At 56.5% G+C, this 13766-nt stretch overlaps 1 pseudogene; it reads left to right on the top strand.

Moving 5' to 3' along the window:
• Positions 1-2685: 2685 nt before the first annotated feature.
• LOC142003442 (resistin-like) lies at positions 2686-10720 on the top strand (annotated as a pseudogene).
• The last annotated feature ends 3046 nt before the right edge of the window (positions 10721-13766 follow it).

The raw sequence follows: 13766 nt of genomic DNA, 5'->3' as shown, positions 1-13766 counted from the left end.
TCTGGGGCTGGTGTTGTTCAACATCTTTATTAATGACCTGGATGAGAGACTGGATTGCACCCTCAGTAAGTTTGCGGATGACGCAAAACTAGGGGGAGAGGTCGATATGTTGGAGGGTAGAGAGAGCATCCAGAGGGACCTGGATAAATTGGAGGACTGGGCCAAAAGAAATCTGATGTGGTCCAACAAGGAGACGTGTAGAGTCCTGCAGCTGGGGTGGAAGAATCCCAGGCATTGTTATAGGCTGGGAACCGACTGGCTCAGCAGCAGTACAATGGAAAGGGACTTAGGGGTTATGGTGGCTGAAAGGCTGGATATGAGTAAACAGTGTGCCCTTGTAGCAAAGAAGGCTAATGGCATACTAGGGTGCATTAGGAGGAGCATTTCAAGAAGATCTAGAGAAGTAGTTATTCCCCTCTATTCAGCACTGGTGAGGCTGTATCTGGAATATTGTGTCCAGTTTTGGGCACCCGAGTATAAGAGGGATGTGGATGTGCTGGAGCAGATTCAGCAAAGAGCAACAAAAATGACTAAGGGGTTGGAGCACAAGACCTATGAGGGTAGGCTGAGGGATTTGGGCCTGTTTAGTTTACATAAGAGAAGACTGAGGGGTGATTTAATAGCAGCTTTCAACTTCCTGAAGGGGAGCTCTAAAGAGGAGAGTAAGAAACTGTTCTCAGTGGTGTCAGATGGCAGAACAAGGAGTAATGGTCTGAAGTTGAAGAGGGAGAGGTGAAGGTTACATATTAAGAAAAACTACTTCACCAGGAGGGTAGAGAATCATTGGAATGCATTGCCTAGAGACGTGGTGGATTCTCAGTCCCTCGAGGTTCTTAAGTCCTGGTTTGACAAGGTCCTGGCTGGGATGACTTAGTGGGGGTTGATCCTGCTTGAAGCAGGGGGCTGGACTAGATGACCTCCTGAGGTCCCTTCCAGGTGTTTGATTCTGTGATTCTGTCTGTCTGTCTCTCTCTCTTTCTCTCTCTCACACACACACACACATCCCGCAGATGGTGCATAGTTACCAGTCCATGCAAGGCTGACTGAGTGAGGAGTCAGCATTCGTCTGAGACTTCTCTGAGGCTTGGTTTGCAGGGCTGAACCCAGACTCCCATGGCAAGAGCTTTCCTTCTCAGATATGTAAGTTCTCATTTGAGTCTATGGGCTTTGCCGTGTCCTGCTGCAATACATCTTTCATCATCATCATCAACAACCAGAGGGTCAGCACTCACTGGTGTCCAATGCTTCCCTCACTATTTACTTCCATCTTTCCCTGTCCAGTGTGGAGCAGCTTAGTTTCTGTAGACTAACTCTGCGCCAATCTACTATATCACCTACCCATTCCCTGTGGGGTCTCTCTCCCCTAATTGAGCCATTCACTATGCCAAATACCAGGGTCTTGACTTTTTGCTCATTGCTCATTCTGCAGATATGCCCAAATATCATCTGTGAACCTCAGGTTGTTATTTCTCGTCCCATGCACTGATATCCCTTCTACCTCTTCCTTGGTCTTATCCATCACTCTGTCTAGGTGCATGATGAAGATATTTGGTGATATTGGATCTCCTTGTCTTGTACCTCTGCTCATTCTAAATTAACTTCCCAACCCTCTGCATGTTCTTACCACTGCCTCGGCATTGTCGTTGGTATCCTTCAACAAATGTGTCAGTCCTCTGTACGACTCCAACACCGCCTAAGTCACTTTCTGAGCTATACAGTCTTCCCCTACCTTGTGAGGGCAATTCGTTCCTGAAAAACTCCTCTTAGGGCGAATTCTTGTTAGTCAAAAATGTAATTATCATTAATTTCAATGGGAAAAAATTTTATGCATTCCTGAGCCCCAAAATTTACACCCATTTACGCTAAAACAACACCAAATCCCATTAAAATGAACACAATTACTTCAATAGTTAACATTAGTTATCATAACACAACCTAACAAGGCATTTCCCCTTCATTAATTACTCTACAATGTGTCTGTTTACCTGCAGAGACAGGAGAATGGAAATTGAAGAGCGCCTGTGAGGGGGGCACAAAGCCGGGTAGCTGCCCGCAGCTGCAGAAGCGGGGCTGGTGCAAGGGGTCAGGCAGGGCAGAGCAGGGCAAAGCAGGGCACCGGGAGGCAGCCCGGCCTGAACGCAGCTTAGGTTAAGCAGGGAGGGGGTGGTGTCAGGTGCTGGCTGCACGGGGAGCTAGGCAGGCACAGGAGGCCCCCAGTTGGCGAGGGGCGATGCCTCGCTCGTGCAGGGCTGCATGGCGGAGAGGCCCCCCAGCAGCGGCCGAGGCACTAATGCAAAGGAACGCCACAGGCAGCGAGCAGCACCCAAGGCACAGCTGTGCAGGGCGGCCAGCAGTGGCTCCCAGCCGCCCAGGGAGCAAGCGGCAGGGGTGGGCTGCTGTGCGCCCAGCAGCCACATCTCACAGGAGCACATGGGAGCTCTCAGCCGCCGGCTGGGCCAGGGCACGCCACTGCTGCAGAGCCGAGGCGGAGACCCAGACCAGCCACAGGTAAAGGCTGGGCCGGGGGCTCTGGGAAACCACCGCCGGGCGCTGCGGAGAGATGCGCCAGGTGGGATGCAGCTACGGGCAGCCATTGCGTGGAGTCGCAGCCTTTCTCCCGCTGCAGGGCGTCCGCGTCCCGCTGAGGCGCACGAAATTGAAATCAGTCCTCATAAATTCGAGGAAATGCCTCGTAAGATGGGGTAGAGGTTTTAAATCAAACTCCTTGTAAACCTGAATTCTCATAACCCGAATGGGTGTATCTTGGGGTATGACTGTACTGTCAAATGTCTTCTGAAAATTGACAAAGCAGTTGTAGATGTCCCATGCCCAGTTCTTTCCTTGAGCTCAAGAACTCTACCATGAAGCCTCTAGGGGTTGCATGCCAGTCCCAAGCCTGGATAGAGGAGGAGGATTGGTCAGATGAGTGTCAATGTGCTGATTGTAAAACAACAATATGAATGAAATCTGATGCCAGTATGACTAACTGATAAAAGATGCCATTTCAGATGTAGCCCGGATAAACAACATCCATGGCACCAATTGAGTGATTGATTGAAAAGTTGGCTTCCGAAAGAAAATTGTCAGTCGGAACATGGAACATCTGAATGCTGTGGGTGACTGGAAAGCTAGAGCTGTTTCAAAAGGAGGTGGAGAGATACAGATGTGATATACTTGGACTGGTGGAGATGTGTTGAATGTCATCAAGAGAGATGTGTGGTTGCAAAGTCATTTAGTCAGGGAACAAAACAAAGCACGAGGCAGGAGTTGGATTCCTTCTTAGCAAAAGAGCTGGAGGAGCACTGTTAGGATACAAATTGGTGAGTGTGAGAATGATGGTAGATTCAAAGTGAAACCATTCAACATCTTGGTCCTTCAGGAGTCCGCACCCACATCGGAAAGTACGGAGGAAGAGATCAAGTTATTCTATAAAGACCTGACAAAGATGCTGGAAGAGATGTGTTGATCATTGGATGAAATTGGAACAGATAACAAAGGTTGGGACAGAATCATATGTGTAATTGGAGATACACATCTCCTAGAACTGGAAGGGACCTCGAGAGGTCATGTAATCCAGTCCCCTGCCCTCTTGGCACAACCAAGCACCATCTCTGGCATCTATTTGCCCCAGTCCCTAAATTGGCCTCCTCAAGGATTGCACTCACAGTCCTAGGTTTAGGAGGGTAACGTTCAAACCACCGAGCTATCCCTCCCCACATAAACCACACCAAGGTCCTACTGGGATTTGAACCCAGATCACAGGATTCACTGTCCTGAGTGCTGATCATTACACCACAGGAAAGTTTAGACATAGAGAAAGAGATGAAAGAGGTGAGAAACTATGCAGTGTAGGGAGCCTCGGACATTCACCCTGCAGAAGGGACATGGCAGGGAAGGGCCCGGCCACAGGCCCGGCAGTGGGGTGAGTGTTTAGTTACTAGCTGTAGGCACACGTTGTATGGGACACGTGGAGAGTGAGCCATGGCCCTCCCTGGGCCGCAGAGCAGTGCAGGAGGACAAGGGGTGCACGCACTGAGGTGATTTGGGGTGCCTGTGTTTCCCCAAGGGCCAGCCCTGCGCCTAGTTCCCAAACACAGCGTCTGTGTTTCTCGCAAGGACTCCTGGCTCGGGCAGAGGAATGTTTGCCAGCTGGGGAACCCCGGGGGAGTGTTTACTTTTCCCATGTCCAGCTAAGAGCGTGTCTGGCCTGTGTGTCAGTTACAACAGGTTCCCCTGCTAGTTGCCCCAGGCCTTTGCTGCTGTCAATGGCCCCTGCCAGAAAGGGCCGATCCCACACCTGCTCCAGCTGGTCTGTGGCTGCTCCAAGGCAGGTGATGTCTGTTTGCTGAGGGAGTGGGGCTGTGTGTGGGGCTGCCCTGGAGCTGGGAAAGAGTCTCGGAGGGGTCGCCATGTTACCCGTAGCTTCACCAGACAAAGCAGGCAGTCCTGTCCCACCTTAAAGACTAACAATTCATGTATTAGTAATGAGCTTTCATGGGTAACACCCCCGTCTTCAGATTAATATCTCCCCCATTTGCATTTCTGCTCCTTCGGTCTGATGAAGGGGGTGTTACGCACCAAAGCTCCTGACCTAATAAATAACATGGTTAGCTGTTCAGGAGTGACAGGGCTCCTTGCTTTGTTTCCTGGGGCTGGGGAAACGTAGGGTCTCTTTCTTGCCCTGAGGGGATGGGTGTGTTCCCTGTCCCCCCTCCTCCTCCCTCGTCCAGCAGGAGACCAGCTGGTGTCTGTGTGAATGAGACCTACGCATTCAGCGCTAGTGAAGGGGGCCCTGCACAGCCACCCCTCCCACAGAGCACCGCCTGGCAGGTCTAGGGCAGGTGCACACCCCCACTTCTCTCTCAGCGGCGACTGTGGCCCGGGCCTAGTGTCAGTTCCTGGGAGTTCACCTGGGCCAAGGTTTAAGGCAGCAGGGGCTGGTGGTCGGTGCCAGACTCCTGGGCCCTCTTCCCTAGCTCTGGGAAGAGGGTGAGGTTTAGTGCATTGGAGTGAGGGGGCAGGGAGGGGATCTGGGCCTCTGGGGTCCATCACTGGTTCCGGGAGGGCACCTGCATCTATTGGATTAGTGCAGGGGGCTGGGAGTCCGGACTCCTGGGTTCCATTCCCAGCTGTGCAATTGGAGTGGGCATCTGTTGGGTCCACAGGATCTGTGCTAGGCCCCTGCTCTTAAACAGTCCCTGGAAGGAATCCCTGCCATGGGCCAGCTCTCCCAAGGGGCCCTCGTCTTCCTCAAGCACATGTCTCAATGGCTATAGGGGAAGAATGAGTCCTCCTGAGACAGAGACCTGGTCAGAGACCTGTCTGCGCTGCAGGGCCCGGTGCACCTTAGAATCCTAGATCTAGAAGGGACCTCAGGAAGTCATCTTGTCCAGCCCCCTGCCCAAACCAGGATACACCCCAACTAAATCATCCCAGCCAAGACTTTGTCAAGCTGGGACTTAAAAACCTCTAGGGATGGAGATTCAACCACCTCTCAAGGCAACACATCCCAGTGCTTTGCCACCCTCCTGGGGAAGTAGTTTTCCTAATATCCAACCTACACTTCCCCCTCTGTAACTTCAGACCATTGCTCCTTGTTCTATCTGCCACCATTGAGAACAGCCTCTCTCCATCCTCTTTGGAGCCTCACTTTCTGGAAGTTGAAGGCTGCTGTTAAATTGCCCCTCACTCTTCTCTTCTGCAAACTAAATAAGCCCAAATCCCTCAGCCTCTCCTCCTAGGTCATGTGCTCCAGCCCCCTCACCATTTTGGTTGCCCTCCACTGGACTCTCTTCAACTCCCCCCAAGTCAGAACGGCAAGGACCTTAGAGTGTATTTGCCTCTTCTCCAGTATGGAGCGTGCATCACCTGCTAAGACTCATGGGCATCTCTCCTAATCACCTCCCAGCCTTCCAGGGGCCTGTCGTTGGTGGCACCTCAATGTGAGCATTAGGGACAGGTGGGTGACGTCCAATGGCCTGTACCACACAGACTATATAGTCTGATGGACTCTCCTTGCTTAAGCTCTCACCAGCAACTAGAGAGAGCACAGAACACTGGCCTCTGACTGCCTCTGTCCCTTCCCAGGGCCATGCTGGGCTGCTGGTCCTGCTGGTGCATTTCGGCCAATCTCGGCCACTTCCTTCTGCCTCATAGCCACAGGTGGAACGTGAAGTGCAGGGACCCACAGAACCAATGGGCTAAGGCAGCTCAGGAGCTCCAGCAGCACAGGAGGTGAGCTGGGCTGGCCGCATGGATACGTTTCTTTTGGGGACCCAGCGTACATGCACGGGGCCCTCCCACCTACTGTGCAACCCTGGCTGCTCTGCTGGTTTTACTGTGCTCGTGCCAGCAAATTCATTTCCCCTGCAGCTTCAGCACAGCCCTCCCCTTGGCTTCCTTAATCTCCTAGCCGCAGGTGCCCGGTGCACACCCAGGCTGTCCTGCCTTCCAGCAGCCCTCTTACAAAACCAGGAAATTCCCGCATAGAAGGAGCCCAGCGCTGTCCAGCCCATTGGAGACAAAGACTGTGCAGGTGAAACATCACCTGAAAATGGACTTCGGCCAGGGGATTGTTTGTCCCTGGCAATGAACAGGTGGGAGGGAGTTGGGCAAACACAGAAGTTGCAAAAGAAACATTCTGTCTTAGAAACAGCTGTTAAGCGGAACCCTAGAGTTTCCCCACACTTCCCAGACGAGGGAGGTAACTGCAAAGCAGCCAATGGGAGGGAAGATTTTACCACCTCATCTCCAGGTGGCTCCTATTTAATGGATGGGTTGTGAACGGGGAAGCAGCGACCTGTAGGATTGCGTCAGTCGGTGAGTTTGTGCCAGTGGTCGGGCAGGAGGCTCCAGAGCCTGGGGGCAGGTTGGGGCCATGGCTCCCACATAAGCCCGGCTCCCAGGGCCTGGGCCGTAAGCAGGGTGCCTGTGGTGTAACTTCCAATGGCATCATCTGGTTCCATGCCTGGTGGGGAGGCTCTGAATCCAGGGCAAAGCGACTTCCTCTCCATATAGCAAGGGATCAGCTGGAGGTAAAGTTCTGAAGAGCAGCTAAGGGACTTAGGAGCCAGTGTTCCACTCTCAAAAGTGACTTAGGTGCCTATGTGCATCTTGAGGCACCTAAATGCCTTTGGTTATTTGGTCCTGAGGAGCCTTGGCTCAATGAACGTCAATGGGGGCAGAGGAGCCCAGAGCCTCTGCAGGCCCCTGGGCAAGGTGTCGGTGGGGCAGAGGGAGCTGGCTCTGCACTGCTGGAAGGTGCGGGGCCTTGGGTGGAAGGGGTGTGGCCAGGGCAGCCAGCCCTCCTGGCTGTCCAAAGCAGGGCCCCCGCCCGCCAGCACTCAGAGCCGTAAGGAGCGCGCACAACGCTCCGGCAGTGATTAAAGGGCCTGGAGCTCTGGCCGCTGTCACAGCAGCAGTGGTGGTGGCTGGAGGCCCCAGACCCCCTTGAATCTGGGACCACTGAGAGCTGCATCCCCCCAGCGGGCGGGGGCCAGTGAGCTCAGCCTTCCTGGTTAACTCAGTGGAAGGCGACGTGGACGGCAGGTTAGCTGGAATCGATCCCTTACCCAAGGGAGGCTCCTGGGTGAAGTGTCGGCCGTGCAATGGACACGGCTTTACCCCGCTGGTTGCCAGGCGCTGGGAGCGAAAGAGCCGCAGGGCGGAGCAGAGAGACGCGACTATTTGTGGGGCTTTCGTTTGGTTTTGTGGAGGGGCCGGGGGGTCAGCTCACTAGGGGTGTAAACCTTTACTGGGAACCCCTCCTGGGTGTGCGTGTGAACATGCAGCCCCCAGGCACTCGGTCCCCACCGGCATTGTGGAGGCAGAGCTGCTCTGCTGTCCCCTAGGATGGAGGTGCCATTCCAGCCCTCCCCAAAGCGCCCCCTTACCAACCTGCCTGCCTCCCCACCCCCCACCCATGGGTCCCCACACCCAACCCTTCCTCCCTCTTCCCTGCCATTACATTCCCCCACCCCCGTGTCCCTTCCAGCCCCGGCCTTCTCCTCCCCACATCCCCTGCACCCTCGGGCCCACCTGTCCCCCTCCCCTGAGCCTCACCCACTTTCCTGGCACTGGGGCTTTCCCTCATGGCTGGGCCCCACTCCATGGGCGGTGAATGAAGGCCCAGGTGGGAAAGGCAGGTCACAGCCCTGACACTCCCACCCAAGGCCCCGCCCCTTCTAAGACCTCCCTCTCCCCCCACCCCATGGAACCCAGCCCAGCCCCTGCCCAAGTTACTGCCCCCATCCTCTGACCTCTCCCTTAGTGTTCCCTGCCCCTGAGGGCAGCATGGCCCCACCATTCCCTGCCGGCCAAAGCTCCGGGTAGCCTGAGAGCCGCACTGCCAGGACATGGCCCCAGCCCTCCCTGGGTGGCCAGAGAGCGTAGGCAGTCTTGGGAAGGCAATTTCCACCCCCACACCCGCTCCTCACCTGTGCTACACACTGCCCTGGCCCCAATCCACTGCCCTGTGTGCATCTCGGCTCCAGAGGGCTCCCTCCTGGGCTCTCATGCGTTGGCCGGGTCTCTGCCCTGCAGGTGGCTCAGCATTCGGCGCGATGAAGGCTGCCGTGTTCCTGCTGTTCACCCTCCTGGTGCCAGCGTATCACACTGGGGCTCAGTGCATCATTGACAGTGTGGTTGATGCGAAGGTGCAGGAAGCCGTTAGAAACACAGGTACCGCCTGTGGGACCATGGATGGCTGCCCCAGGAATGGGGCTCACAGCTGGGGGGCAGGGGCAGGATTTCACTGTGGAAGGCAAAGCTCTGACCTGAGCCCCGCGATGGGGCAAGGATGCTGCTTTCACAGCTCCTCATGCTGGGAGCTGCCCAAGCTGCAGTTTTCCTTCCAAACTGATTGATTCCCATTCTGTGTTGTAACTGTCACTGCGCCCCCCTCCCCACCCGACACAGGGTGTAAGGAGCCGGCTTGAGAGCAAACCACGGCTGGGGCTGATCCATCTTCTGCATGTTACGCAAAAAGTCCTGGGACCTAAGAGTTGGGAGGGAGGTGGAACCAGCCACGTACAAAAGCAGCATTATCTGTGCCCCAAGCTGTGACGCTACGGAGCTTTAGGGCAGCGTTTCTTAAACTTTGTGAAACCAAAGACCCCAAACAGAGCTATTTTTATGCAGCACACCGAAGGGTTAGTTCTAGGACGGTAGCTGCGCTCTGGAGCCCGATCGTTCTAGGAGCTGCACTGGCCATGGTGAGACACCCCCTGCCTCAAGGAGATCATCCCCATTACACAGAGGGGAAAAGCCCAGGGGGACTAAGTGACTCACTCAAGGTCACACCGGGAGTTAGTGGCAGAGGCAGGATTTAAACATACATCACCTGTGACCCTTCCTGGACCTTAGCCACAGACCTGCTGGATTGTTCAGTGACCCCATGGGAGCCTCTGGTCCATGAGGTGCCACCTCCACAGCTCGTGCCGCCTTCCTCCCAGGCCTGGGTGGGCTCACTCAGGGGCACTCTGCCCATCTCTCTCAGGTGGTGGCTGGTGTATTCAGTGGGGCTGGAACAATTTGTATGGGGAGGGGGTGTTGTGGGGAGATAGAGCCACTGACCCAAACTGGAAACTGCATAGAATGGAAATCTCTCCAAGCTGGGGCCTGGGGGGTGCAGCAGGACCCCAGTTCCAGCCCTGAGGGGTATATTGGCTAGGGAAAGCAGCCAGGAGCTGTTTCTGCTGCCTCCATCCCTGCCCTGTGCTCAGAGCCTGGGGGGCGGGTTGCTGCTGCCAGGCAACAGGCATCAAACCCTAGACCTGCAGATTTCAGGCCAGGGGTCTCTATAGCCTCAGCTCCAGGACCCAGCTCCAGCTGTATGTTGCCCAGCCACCATGCAGGGGAGCCAAACCAAGGTGGGTTACAGCTGGCCCGGGAACAGCTGGGGCAGGGGCAGCCTCTCTACCCATAGGGGGATGGGGGTGGGGAGGAGGAACCCTTTCCGCTCCCACGGCCCTGCCTCTTGCCTTGCAGTGTCCACCACCCTGGCCAAGGTCAAGCTGCTCTGCCGGGATGTTTTCGCACGTGGGGATCTTGTCTCCTGCCCAGCAGGTAAGAGCGCTCTCCTGAGTGCCCACAGGCCCAGGGAGGGAGGGACCCCGGTGCACAGAGCCCACCCCGTCTGCTATCCTTGTCAGGTGAGGGGCTGGGGCAGGGATGGTCCCCCACCCTACACGGGCCCCTCTTTACGTGTGCTGCCTAGTGCCAGTACAATGGCTTGTGCACCACTCCTGAGTCCCTGGAGCACTGGCCGCTGCAGAGCTGGGACCTGGAGGGTCTGTGGGGCCTCCCTTGTCTGGTCACTGGCTCATCTGCATGAGACACAGGGACAAGTCCCAGAGCTGGGGAGGAGCAGAGATCAGGGCACTTTGCAGCCCCCCTGGCTCCCAGCCTGCCACCAGCTCTCCCCTAACCCTGCCCCTCCACCGTCTCCCCACAGGGTACAAGCCCACGGGCTGTGCCTGCGGCATGGGCTGCGGCTCCTGGGACATCCGCTCCGACTCCATCTGCCACTGCCAGTGCCGTGGCATGGACTGGACGGCCGCGCGCTGCTGCAGGGTAGGGCTGGAGTGACTCGTGACATAGCCTGGGTACCAGAGAGCCCTGCCTGGCCTGCTGCCCCTGCTGCCTCATCGCTCTGGGCCCTGACACAGCCCCATGCTGTGCCCCTCACACCCTGCAATCAATAAACTCAGATCTGGTCTGATTGACTTCTCTGGATTTGTTCTTCCCCTTCCCGCCAGCACTCTGGTACCTGGGACCATGGGGCAGAACTCCACCGTCCTCCCATTTCACCCATGGAGACCTCTGTCCCAGGTCAGGTCCGGCTGCCCCTGCCAGTGTTCTGACAGAGAACCCCCAGTGCTGTGAGCTTCCCTGGCTCTCAGCAGCCTGCAGCGACCGTGTCTCGCCTGGTGCACTTCTGGGCACTGACTCGGTTACCCCTTCACAGAAATGGAGCTCCCCAGTCCCTTATCATCAGCCCGCAGGTGCATTTGATCCCCAAACCAGCTAGTAGTTAAAGACCCCCCGTCTCCCAGAACTCCCCTAGGCCGTGGGCCGGCTGGGTCCCTGGCTGGGGCCATGTGACCAGGGGAGTGTGGAGCACACAGGTTCCAACGGAGCCATTAGAGCCCAGCGGTCACTGGGGTCTGTGTGAATTTAGGCAGTGGGGATCCTGCAGCAGCCAGGGGGAGGGGCAATTGGGGGCCCTTCCTCATTAGCTGGCGAAACCGAATAAAGATCTGAATGAGATTGGCCTGGCCCTTTATATCCTTCCAGCTCTGCCGTCACCCACCTCAGCCTCCCCGGGGCCCCAGACCACCAGCAGGGGCCTGGATGGCCAGGCCAGCCCCTCCCTTGACAAAGCCCTGGCATCCAGGCCATGGCTTGGAGGTCTGGGAGAGAACAGGGAAAGTTGGTGGCAAGGGGAAGGAGGAGCCCAGCCAAGAGGGCAGCTGGGCCCCCTTCCAAACGCCATTTGCAGCCTGGGGATGGTACAGGCCGTTCATCCCCTCACACAGATTTTGCAGCAGGCTGATCCCTGCAGCTCTCCCCACTGGCTGCTCCCCCACTGCCCCAGCCCACACTGTGGGTGAGCCCAGCCCCACAGGCAGAGGCGATGTGTGGGGGGAGGGCATGGAGGGTCAAGTACCCCCCAGGATCCCCCAGCTAGGCTGGGGTGGGAAAGGGGCTTAGTCCTTCTGGCCCTATTGAGGGTCCCCCTGGCACATCAGCAGCTCTCTGTGAGGGCCAGGCAGGGAATGGGGTTGGTAGAGATCCTGGCTGGGAGACAGCAGCAGCCTGCTCCTTGCCTGGCCTCCACTGTCAGGGAGGGGGGTCTGGCCCCACTGACTCCCATAGACCTCCAGCTGATTTAGATGGGCTGGGAATCTGGCCCCACTGACTGCCTCAGCATTACAGCTAACATACACCAGGTGGGGATCTGTTCCAGTTACCTACCATGGAGCTATAGCTGATTTACACCCACTTGGCATCTGCTCTCATAGACGCCCAGGGCGCTACAGCTGAATTACACCAGCTGGGATCTGTTCCCATTAACACCTTTGGTAGTACAGCTGCCTTGTAGCGGCTCAGGATCTGCCCCACCCCCCCCCCCCCACAACTCCCATAGAACTCCAGCTGATCTACACCAGCTGGGAATCTTGCCCCACTGATTTCCATAGCGCTACATCTAACTCACCCCAATTGGGGATCTGTTTCTGTTGACTCCCATGGCACTACAGCTGATTTATACCACCTGGGAATCTGGCCCCACTGATTCCCATAGCACTACACCTAACTTACACCACCTGGGGATCTGTTCTCATTCACTCCTGTGGAGCTACAGCTGACTTACACCAGCTGGGGATCTAGCCCTATGTTTCTGCTCCATACCTTGCAATAAGGGTGTGATTTACCAGGCTGGTCCCAGGGTCAGCAAACGCATTCTGCTGCATCCCCCATGGCTAGGCAGTGGGGTGAGAGCCACAGACCAGTGAGGGAGCTCTGACCGCAGCGTCAGTGGCTGAACTCACTGGGGCTGTCAGCACAGATGGGGCTCCAGAGGAGAGGCAGGGGACTGGCCATCACCTCTGCCAGAAGGGTTTCTGAGCTCCAGGCCTGCATGTCGGAGCCCTCAGACATAGTGTTCCATTAGGACCAGGTTCAACTCTGCCCTCACTCAGCTTTCCAGCCAGACGTGGTCTCCAGCTCTTACACTGGCCAGAGCAGTTCCCTTCCTGTTTGGGGCAGAAAATTTTACAGCTCCCGGCAGAGCAGAGACCGGGCTCTGCCCATGTGAGCCGGGCACCTGCCTCTGCGTCCAGTGGGACAGGGCCTCCCAGCTCTTCGTGCCCATGGCTGATGGACGGACGGGCTCCCGGTCTCCTTGCAGTGCATCTCTTCCTGGATCACGTCCTGTGTAGGAACGTGCTGCGACCTGGCTACGGTCAGCCACTGGCACATTCTGTGTGAGTTCAGGCCTCCTCCACGGCCCTCCTGCTCATGTGCCTCTGCAGGCAATCTGTCGAGCTGCAACGTGGCCTTCTGGATGCACTTTCGTGTCACACTGTGCTGTTGTGCAGCTGTCCAGGCGGGACGCAGCCTTGGGGGCCACTGTCCTGGAGTCCGCCAGGTGTGGACTCTGACCCCCTCCTGGGTTTGGCTTGTGAATCACTGAACTCGAGTAGATCTGAGCAAGCACTCGCAGACGAAAAACAGCTCGGTACTGCTGTAACTGTTGCTCTGCGAGGTGTGTTGCCCATCTTATTCGATTCCCGCCTTCTGCCCAACTGTGGGAGTAGCTGGCAAGAAGGAACTGAGGGGTGGGAAGGTCGGGAGGGTCATATATAGGGCTCAGCACCAGCATCACTGCAGGGGGCTCCCCAGCCGACTCAGTGGGTAGCAGACGGGGAAGATTTCTGACAGCCGAGCACGCAGCACACACCGAACTCGAGGAGATCTGAGCCAGCCCTCAGGGACAGGCCAGAGCCTCTCAAGGGCTTCACAGGAACAAGCACAAAAGAGGCAGGAAGGTGCTTGAAAGCAGCTCATAGGACCATTGTGCTGAGACATCCTCCACCCCCTCTCACGCAGAGCAGGGCAGGGCGGGGGCATGCGGCAGATTTGTCTTGTTTTCTCTGAGTCTTAACTAACCATAAAGCCCATCGTCCGGCTAGCCATCCCTGTTCACCCCCATATCACTCTATCCATCCCAATTCACCCCCCCGTACAATCCCCAACACCCCCAA

This window comes from Carettochelys insculpta, chromosome 29, assembly GCF_033958435.1.
Source record: "Carettochelys insculpta isolate YL-2023 chromosome 29, ASM3395843v1, whole genome shotgun sequence".
Lineage (NCBI taxonomy): Eukaryota > Metazoa > Chordata > Testudines > Carettochelyidae > Carettochelys > Carettochelys insculpta.
The sequence above is the reverse complement of the archived record's forward strand: the minus strand, read 5'-3'. Positions and strand labels throughout refer to the sequence as shown.